Source organism: Nanorana parkeri, unplaced genomic scaffold (assembly GCF_000935625.1).
Source record: "Nanorana parkeri isolate BGI_ZX_2015 unplaced genomic scaffold, ASM93562v1 scaffold2373, whole genome shotgun sequence".
Classification (NCBI taxonomy): Eukaryota; Metazoa; Chordata; class Amphibia; order Anura; family Dicroglossidae; genus Nanorana; species Nanorana parkeri.
In genome coordinates this window covers 77,187-86,759 of record NW_017308641.1, presented here as the reverse complement: position 1 = coordinate 86,759, position 9,573 = coordinate 77,187, and the positions used below count along the sequence as shown (strand labels likewise).

Sequence of the window (9,573 nt, the reverse complement as noted above, 5' to 3'; positions counted from 1 at the left end):
AGCCAACAATTCTCCAGATGGAGATATAAAGCTATAAGACCCGGAAGGCTTCTCCAGAGTTCCCCATTCACATTTAGATGTCTGTACAACAGCGGCATTTACAGGTCAATACAATATATTAAATGCGCATATAATCTTATGGGAAGATTGTTGTTGAAATTAATGGTCTGGTGACAGGGTCTCTTTAAAGCTGACTTTATTTCCCAGAATCCCACATTATCTCTCATATGGGATATATTATATAAACATGGAGTGCAGGACTTAGAACCTCATGTCATGGAGAAGTCTCATCTAATCACATCCTCCTCTGTCTGTCCTGTGTCAGTTTGTAGCTCCACCATAGAGCGGGATTCTGACATATTGATGGATCGGGTCCCCCTGCAGAATAGTCTTAGGACCACCAATCTAAGCAGGAGCCCAATATATGTCCCCCCAGCTGCTCTCCACTAGGGATGGTCCGCCGGTTCGAATCGAACATTGTCTGTTTGAGCGCTCGCCGAAAGGCGAACTTTATGGGATGTTCGCGGTCTGTGCAACGTCCCATACTGCAAAGAGCTCTCTCCGAAGCTCTAATTGGTTAAAGACTTGCACCTGACCGTAGGTCAGCTGCAAGACTTTGCCCAATCAGGGCTCAGTACTCATTTGGAGCCATGATTGGGCGAAGTCATAATGACTCTGCCCAATCATGTCTCGCCTATAAGATGCCGGCAAACTACACAATTGGGCGGAGCTAGCTGTCACCGTTAGCTCCGCCCAATTGATTATGTTTTTGCCGGCAACTGTCAAAATGTCATTATGCAGCGGGGAGCGGACGGGACGGCGGCCGGCATTTCTTACAAATTTTATTATTATTTCTAATTATTTTTTATTTCGTCGTTGTCGTGGACAACGCTGGATTACATCAGTGGATCAATTTTTGGGATTTTTAAAAATGAAATATTTGTCAAAAACATCATTCACATGGGAGGGGGCGGCATATGGGTGTCCCCTTTGTTAAAGGGGTGCCCCGATGCAAATAAGCCCCCTTGCCCGCAGACCCCCACAACCACCGGGTCAGGGTTGTGGGGACGAGGGCCTTGTCCCCATCGGCATGGGGACACTTTCCCAGTGCAGAGGCATGTGGCCTGGTGTGGGAGGGAGGGGGCGCTTGCTCGCCCCTTCCCAGCCCTGCCAGGCCTATGCTCGGATCAAGGGTCTGGTATGGAATTTTAGGGGGGACCCCTGTCCCCCGCCCATTTTTATGGGTGGGGTTCCTCTTTAAAATTCCTACCAGACCTTAAGGGCCTGGTATGACTTTTTAGGGGAAACCCCACACACTTTTTTAAAAAAAATTGGTCCCTCCTAAGATTTCTAACAGACCTAAAGGGTCTGGTATTGTTTGGGAGGGGGAACCGCACACTATAAGAGAAAAAAAAAATTTCATTTATTTTTTTTAGAAATGTCAGTTTTGCTGCAGCAGGTTCTATACACCCTACAGATCCCCCACTTCACAGGCAGGTTATGGGGACCCCCCAGACACCATATTTGAAGGAATTTGTCATGCTTACTCTTACCCTGTAAGTCATGTAAAAAGCACTGTAGCTTTAAAAAAAACTTTTTAAAAAAATTTCATTTGATTCCTGTCCCGGACTGGATCCCCATACAAGCCATAAATTGCATTTAAGGCTTGAAAATGGGGACATTTGATTTTCAATGTTCTACCCCCCATAGACTTTCATTGAGTTCGAATTCAAACTTTTCCCATGTTCTAAAGTTCGAATTCGAACCGGACAGGGGGGTGTTCGGCCCATCACTACTCTCCACCCTACCCCACACCCTGTGACCCCCCGACACTGACCCGTATGGTCTCCTCCTTCACAGTGGCCAAGCTGGAGCCGCGTTCCTCACAGTCTCTAGCACTGTCTGTACGGGACTTCTGGATCTCAGAGAAGAAATAACATTTGTCATTGATGGTGATCCAGAGATCCGGACATCTAGGAGGCCGCCCTGCACTATTGAATAATAGTGGCCGGCCTGTAATTAGAAATAATAGAGACATTCAGTAATAACAGAGAGACCATCCTGTAATATTACATCCTTCACAGTAAGATCAGTTAGGGTCTGGAACTCACTGCCACAGGCGGTGATTTTAGCAAATAATGTGAAATTGTTCAAGAAACTTTTGGACGATTTCTTAAGGGACCGTAATATACAGGGGTACAGGTAATATACAGGGGTACAGGTAATATACAGGGGTACAGGTAATATACAGGGGTACGGGTACTCCTAGAATGAGATCCTAATAGGTTGGACTTGATGGACTAATGTCTTTATTCAACCTCAAATACTATGTAACTATGTAACAGTTTCAGTAATGATGGAGATCTGTATTACCAGTTGAACTGTTTCCGGTGACGCGGCCGTCCCTTGTTATTCTTGTGATACACATTCATGTTAAAGAGCAACTCCTGACAAGCAGTAATAGTATTCAGTAACAATGTGCAGGCGGGGGTGCAGCCAGAGCCGTAGCTAGCTCCTTTTGCACCCGAGGCAAAAACAAAAAAAATGTGCCCCCCCAACATGCGTGTGACATCACCCAGCGCCGCGCACGGTCATGTGATGTCATGTGCCCCGCCTCCAGGTACTGAATGGGGAGGAGCCTCTGTACAGAGTGCTACTACCCATTCAGAAACTCATGAATGAACAGGAAGTGATGTAAAACATTTCCTGTTCATTCATAACTGGGGACACATAGTACTATGTGTCCCCAGTTACTTACAAATACCGGAGTGATCAGTCACCTTGCCCTTGCTACGGTGCAGCCTCTTACCAGTCACCCCTCCCATGTATAATACTCTCTATACAGTGCAATAAAAATTTGTTGTTGTTTTTCTAAAGAACCGTTAACCATCTGATAGTATACAATGCTGCACAGTGCGGTTTGGTCACACCGGTCATTAGTCCTGGTGCTGGTCTGAAGTAACAGAACCCAAGGGGACAAAACTGTTTTGGTTTTTTTTTATACCGTGGCCCGTCCAAAATGTTCACCCAACTTAAATATTTCTGCAAACACAAGATTTACTAAGTCCTCCTATTCAGGGAAATTCAGGGGCAACAAGAAGTATGGAGACCTGGAACCAGCTGTAAGTGTAAAAAAAAGTGCTAGAAAGAGCCATAAATATCCAGAAGCCGCCTGTCTTCCTGGGCAGAGTTATCTTATACAGCTCAGGATCTCTACAACAATGATTTCTCTCAATGTTTTTAGTATGTACAATCAGCCCCACCCCTGAGGAGTCTTTTACCTGTTACTCGGAGCAATATCAGCACTGACTGTAGAGTGACACACGTCAACAGAATCACCATGAGCAGGGCCGGGGCCAGACAACCACAGCAGGATGCTCCATGGGCTGCATGCTTCTTTCTGGATGATGCTGGGGTCACATGATGAGAGACAAATGTTGTAGGAGCCTTGTTGCATGATGCTGGGACCACATTGTCATACACAGGGAAATCCTGGACCATACGCTTATCATTGGCTTTCATCGGGATCACTTGCAGAGGGCTGGATCCAGGGTCTGCTCCCTCATTATCAGATTCTGGAAATACAAGGATGACATAAAGATGAACAGGAACAGGAACAAGAGGCTGGAGTCCCCCAAAGCTTGGCTTTGCTGACATCACCACACCAGGAACACAGCGGGGAGGGAGAGCTCTGTAGTTCTACTTGGGGACTTTACACTGTGAGCAGCTGTTTTTTTAAAATTATATCTACAATCGGATTGGGGGATAACTGCTTGGAGGCAAGGCCGGGGAGAGAATCATGCTGAAGGATCACTTGCTCCAGCCAGAGGATTGTAAAAGCAAGCTGTATATGACCCTCTAGTATTAGAAGTTCATATAGTTCTGGTGAGTGCGGTGCATTTGTGTTGGTGCACCGGGGAGAGCATTAGAGGAAGCAAAACAAATGACAAACGCACTCAACAATGCGTTACCAGTTATACAGTGAGGTGCACACAAAATGGGCTTTGAACAGTAGAACAGTAGAAAGGCGTCATGGCACACTCACAAACCAGCATGTAAAACAACGTGTCTCACCACTGAGGTAATAACAGAGGTTTGGATACACGTCTTCTGCAGAAAATGTGAAAGCTGCACTGCCGCGCCAAGGCACCTCTTATAGTGCGGGATCCCTTGTGTGTTTCTGTGCTTTTAAGGAGGTTGGGCTTCCTCCTGACAAACCTGCACCCAATTTGAAATCTTCTGCCCCCATGTGCTCCAAGATGGAGACTCTCATAGTTTAGAGTTAGGACCGCACTATAAGAGGTGCCTTGGCGCGGCTTTGACATTTTCTGCAGAAGACGTGTATCCAAACCTCTGTCATTGTCCTTAGTGGTGAGACAAGTTGTTTTACATGCTGGTTTGTGAGTGTGCCATGATGCCTTTCTACTGTTTTAACATTAGAGGAAGTTCACGGATTTTGAAGCACTTTGTGTTTACAGTTGGTGTTTGGAAGGACATAACACTTGGATTTGCCACTGTTTAACGGTAGGGATGCACCGATACCAATACTAGTATCCGTATCATTGCAGATACCAAGTATTTGGGCGAGTACTCATACTCACCAAAATGCTCCGATACCTTTCCCGATACCAGATGTTCCGGTAACAGGACAGTGCTGAGAGGGAACATGAATCTGGCTTCCTGATTGGTAGGGGAGGCAGGCTCCATGCTGTTTGGCCGGCTAGAGGAAGTACCGGTATCGTTACTCGGTATCGGCAAGTACAGAAATATTAATATCGGTACTCGATACAGAGAAACCAGTATCAGTGCATCCCTATTTAATGTACACTGTCAGTTAATGGTACACAAAGGAACTGTTTTTATATCGGGAAGTAAAGACTTTCCCTATCAGCACAACACACTTTTGTGAAATAGGAAGTCGTCACACTTTAGATATTCATTGTTCAGTTTTGCAAGGCACTTTTATTATATTTGCACATTATTGGGAGTTTATTTCTTTATTTGGAGATTTGTTTATATTGGGGTAATCGGCGCAGTGCGCATCATTTTGCACTATAGAGTCCAAAATTGCTTAAGGCCGTGACACACTGCACGCGAAGCAGCGCGGAGCGGTGGCGCGCTGCCTTTGCGAGCAGTGTGTCATGTCACTTTCTTCTCGGCACCTCAGCTTGCTAGAGCTCGCAGAGCTGAGCGTGCCGAGATGAACCATTTCAACTTCAGCCAATCGGCTCGCGCGTATAAACTGGCGCGACGGGATGCGACGTCTGGCCGGTTGTTACAGACGAGCCGATTGGCTGAAGGTGCAGTCAATCATCTGACTGCACTCAGCTCACACACTGCACGCGAAGCTTTGCTTCGCTCTGCACGGCTCACCTCATAGTTCTAGCCGACCTGTGACAATGAGACTGTCACAGACCGGCTCAGTAGATCGGGAAATGATCCTGTCACGGCTCTCTGCCATGACAGGGGAGGGGCTGGATTCCTCCCTCCCCGCTCCGATCCGCCAGCGCTGACCGGCGGAACGGACGGGGGAGGGGGCGGGTACAGCTCTAGATAGGCAGAGCCAGCTGTCACTCACGCAGCTGGGCGGATCCCGGCACAATTGTCGGGATCCGCTGCGGCTGCGGCGTCTCAGTATACCGCGAGCTGTAGCTCCCTATATACTGAGCCTAAGGTGACGGGAGGACACTAGTTTGTGTCCTCCCGTTACCCTAAGGAGAACTATGGGGAAAAGGCTTAACCCCATAGTTCTCCTTTTAAGGCTTTTATCTTTTTGTATTCAATACTTATACTATTTATATATTTATATTTTTTACATATACTGTATGACTCTACTCTACGCAGACTGAATATAAAGTGTGACAAAACACGCATGGCTTTCTGATTCTTCTCAGCTGCCTGTGCTGTCTTATATCTTCTGTATGTGTTACTTTTGGGGACTCACTTCCTTTCTGTAGCTGCTATGAAAATGAACATATCTGTCCACAGTTGGGGCACAGCAGAGAACGGAGGTGGACAGTCGCTATTTGACGGGACTTTTGCGCAAAACTACATCTATCACTTTAGTCCCAAAACAGACCCAAAGAAAACACGTAACATAGGCCCCTTTCACACGGCTGCCCCGATCGGGTCGGCCTGTCAGTTTTTTTCAGGCGGACCCGATCAGATGCCCAATGCAAGTCTATACGCGCATGGATCCTCTCCTGATCAGCCTGTGTATAAGGGACCATACTTGTACCCACAATGCTCATACAAACTTATGATCTGAGTCTCAACTGCTGTAATAAATGTCTCCCCTTGGTGTCTCATCATCCCTCCCGGGTTACCTGCTTTCTGAGCTCTCCTGCAGGCAGACTCTCCGTCCTCCTCCATGTTGTCTCTGCTCTCATATGATGTTCTGTGGTCTCCCCAGCTGGAGGGGAAGAGGTAGTGAGACCTGAGACCTCCCTTGTGTCTGCAGACTGTGGTCAGCCGTGTACAGGGACAGTAAGAAGAAGAGTGTGACGTATATTACAGACAATGGGAATAATTTAATAAAACAAATTAACAGGAGCAGAGATAACAGTGATACGGTGCACTTGTACTGTGGCCACACATGGCACACAGATGCATACATGATCCTTGACCCTTTATAGAAGATCATACAGTGATGTCCAGGGCCCCTTCACACTTCTGCAATGTCCTGCAGTTACCTGTCCTGCAGTTAACAGCTGTTAAGCTGCACGTGAAGCATCAAAAATCATCACAGGAAACCACATATGTATTCTAGGCACACCACTGCATAGCCTATGGTTATTAATACATTAAGAGTATCTGTGCTGAAGTCTGTGCACAAATCCTCCTGAGTTGCATTAAAAATACTGTGAGGAACTCATTTGTCTGTGCCCAGGGAGAGATGCCAGAGAAAGCCAACAGCAACCCAAGGGGCGACCTCACCATTATAGACCTGGTGCAGGTATGACAGCTTCAGGTCTCCATTCCCAGGTCACCTTCACCTTTCTTCAACTCAGCAATGTAAAGCCTTCTTGCCATTCAGTTTAAAATGTAATCTAGTTATTCTATGTTAAAAAAGTATGTAACGATATGGGACAAATATTTTTTTATAGCTTCCTGCCTTCTACACATCAGCAGTCGTCTTTCATTCTTATGGAAAGTGAACTCCTAGCAGTTGATTTGGGGTACTTACCTTCTCCAGCCATCCCTACATTTATATATAGGAGGTGTAAAGGTTTATGTATGAGGACATGTCAGTGCAAAAGCAGTCTATGACAAGACATAGGTCATGCAGTATACTCTTTGCTGCTGTCCCATCTGATTGCACACATGGCTGTACAGGGGGAAGGAGATGTACCCCTTTCTGATGGATAGACAGCATTACCTGGAACACCAGAACATATGGGTGAGGAATGTACCATCTACCCTGTAAAATGTGTCCTCTGAAGGTTCCTCTTCCTAGATCAGAGGTGCAAAGAGGACAGAGAAGGTAAATGGAGAATCGAGGTCTGGTTGTCTTATGGGAACTGGGGCTGCTATAGGCAGAAGATACAGCTGCTGGCTAAGGTTTGTGACCTCTGGTACCAGGAAGAGCATTACATATAGTGGTTTTGGGCTCTACATTCATTTCTATGCGGTGTGTGTGTATAGGACGTGCTTATGTATGTGTATATCTCTGGGTACGAGCAGTCCTGGACCATTCACAGGAGTCAGGCAGTATTCTCTTCACTGGCGCCCCATCTGAATGCATGTAACATCAGCACCTAAATGGAAGATAAACTAGAAAACAAAGTGGAAGAAGAGATGAAGACTAAAGGAAGGGAAGAGAAATGAAGAAAGAAGACTTTTATACATGATGTTATCTCCAGGCCCCATTGGTGGTATTTCCACATATTCTGTAGCTGCAGTACGGTGCTACATGTGATCCCCGGTGTGAACAAACTGCTATATGTGGAGTTGGGAAGGATTTCTATTTTCCTTATGAGACATAACTGACAAGAAATGTCTCCGGGGTTTTCTTCATCTTCCTCTGGATCCACAGAGCTGTGAAATCTAAGGCCAACCTCCAGGAACCTCCCGTATTGGTGAATTGGTCAGGATGATGGAAACCTATCTGGGACTCCCCAGGGGCTAAACTGAGAGTCATTTTTTACAAACTTTGTATAATTATTTTATTTTCTGCTTATTGGTAAATAAAGATATTAACCTTTAAATGATTGGCTTGTCTATTTCTTCATATATCCAGAAGAGCCCCAAGATACCTACTGTGGTGCCAGTCCATCATAGCTGTTGGTTCTTAATTGAATAGGGTTACTTTGTCTTTGATTTTTAAAATGTAAAGTCCTGCTTAAGAGTAGACACCCCAACATGGCTGCTGTTACCTTTATTAGCCAACACAGTGATTTATGTGCCCCTCTCTGATTTAGTTTCCCTTTATACCAGGACCTGACTTTCCTCTGTCTTCATGTCTAAGCTCCAGCAACTGTCTTATCATTGTCTATTGGTTAGTGAGAGCTCTCATTGGACATGGGGGTGGTAGTTAATGGATGAAGAACATTAGGACTCTGTACTGAAGGGAAATTAAATCAAAGAGTGGCTCAGAGTAAACCTTTGCTTGAATAATAAAGGTAACATTGTGACGTGTGCTCTTACTCAGTTCTTTTAAGAATTTACAATGGAGTACAGGTTCACTTTAGAAGGACATCCCCATTCTTATGGTGTATAGGGATCTTTGGCATCGCATGGAGTCAGAGCAGAAGTATCGCTGACACCCAGACCACTAGCATTTCCAATAGGAGCATTCTCCTGCTCTCTCAGGCGGTGTGTTCTTGGAGCATTCAGCGGGGGAAATTTTTTACGCTTCACTGGTCTGTAGATCAGCGGCGGCTTCACCGGCATAATGAGTTTGCCATTAAACCCAAAACCATTTCTTAATGGCCTTACTGGTAAGCCAATAATGGTGAAACTGAAGTGGGGGCTATGGAATACAAGGGATACCTGGCCTCTGCGGATGGCTACATGAACATGCAGCTCGCCAATACAGAATAATATATCGATGGAGCATTGTTTGGACATCTTGGAGAAGTTCTAATAAGGTGTAATAATGTATTGTATATACATGGAGTAGAAGAGGAGGCAGAAGATGGCGAGATGAGAGAATAAAGCAATTTCCAAATGTTTTGTAAATTTATTTTGAAACATCTCTTCTGAGTTTGCTGTTGGACTTTTTTTATATGTTTTATTAAGAAAAAAAATAAACAGATTTTTTTTTTCACTTTCATTTTTATGTGTCTTCTAAGACCTTGGAAAGTCTACGGTCCCATCGCACTCCTGACCGCCAAATCCCTTTGAAAAGCAGGTGCTGCGGTAGTCAACGGGTGGCATCCGTTATAATCACAAGTAAAGATAAAGACACCAACACTCCAAATTCATAAGCAAACATCTATTTATTGACATGCAGCATAGTAAATAGCAACAAACATTTCAGGGTCACAGAGGATCCCCTTCCTTAGGCAAAAGCATACAAAAGCATTGAGGATCCCCTTCCTCATACAGCATACAGGGGATCCCCTTCCTTTT

General features: G+C 45.3%; 1 pseudogene; it reads left to right on the top strand.

Annotated features, from left to right (window-relative positions):
• The first annotated feature begins 8,803 nt into the window (after positions 1 to 8,803).
• LOC108801533 lies at positions 8,804 to 9,185 on the top strand (annotated as a pseudogene).
• The last annotated feature ends 388 nt before the right edge of the window (positions 9,186 to 9,573 follow it).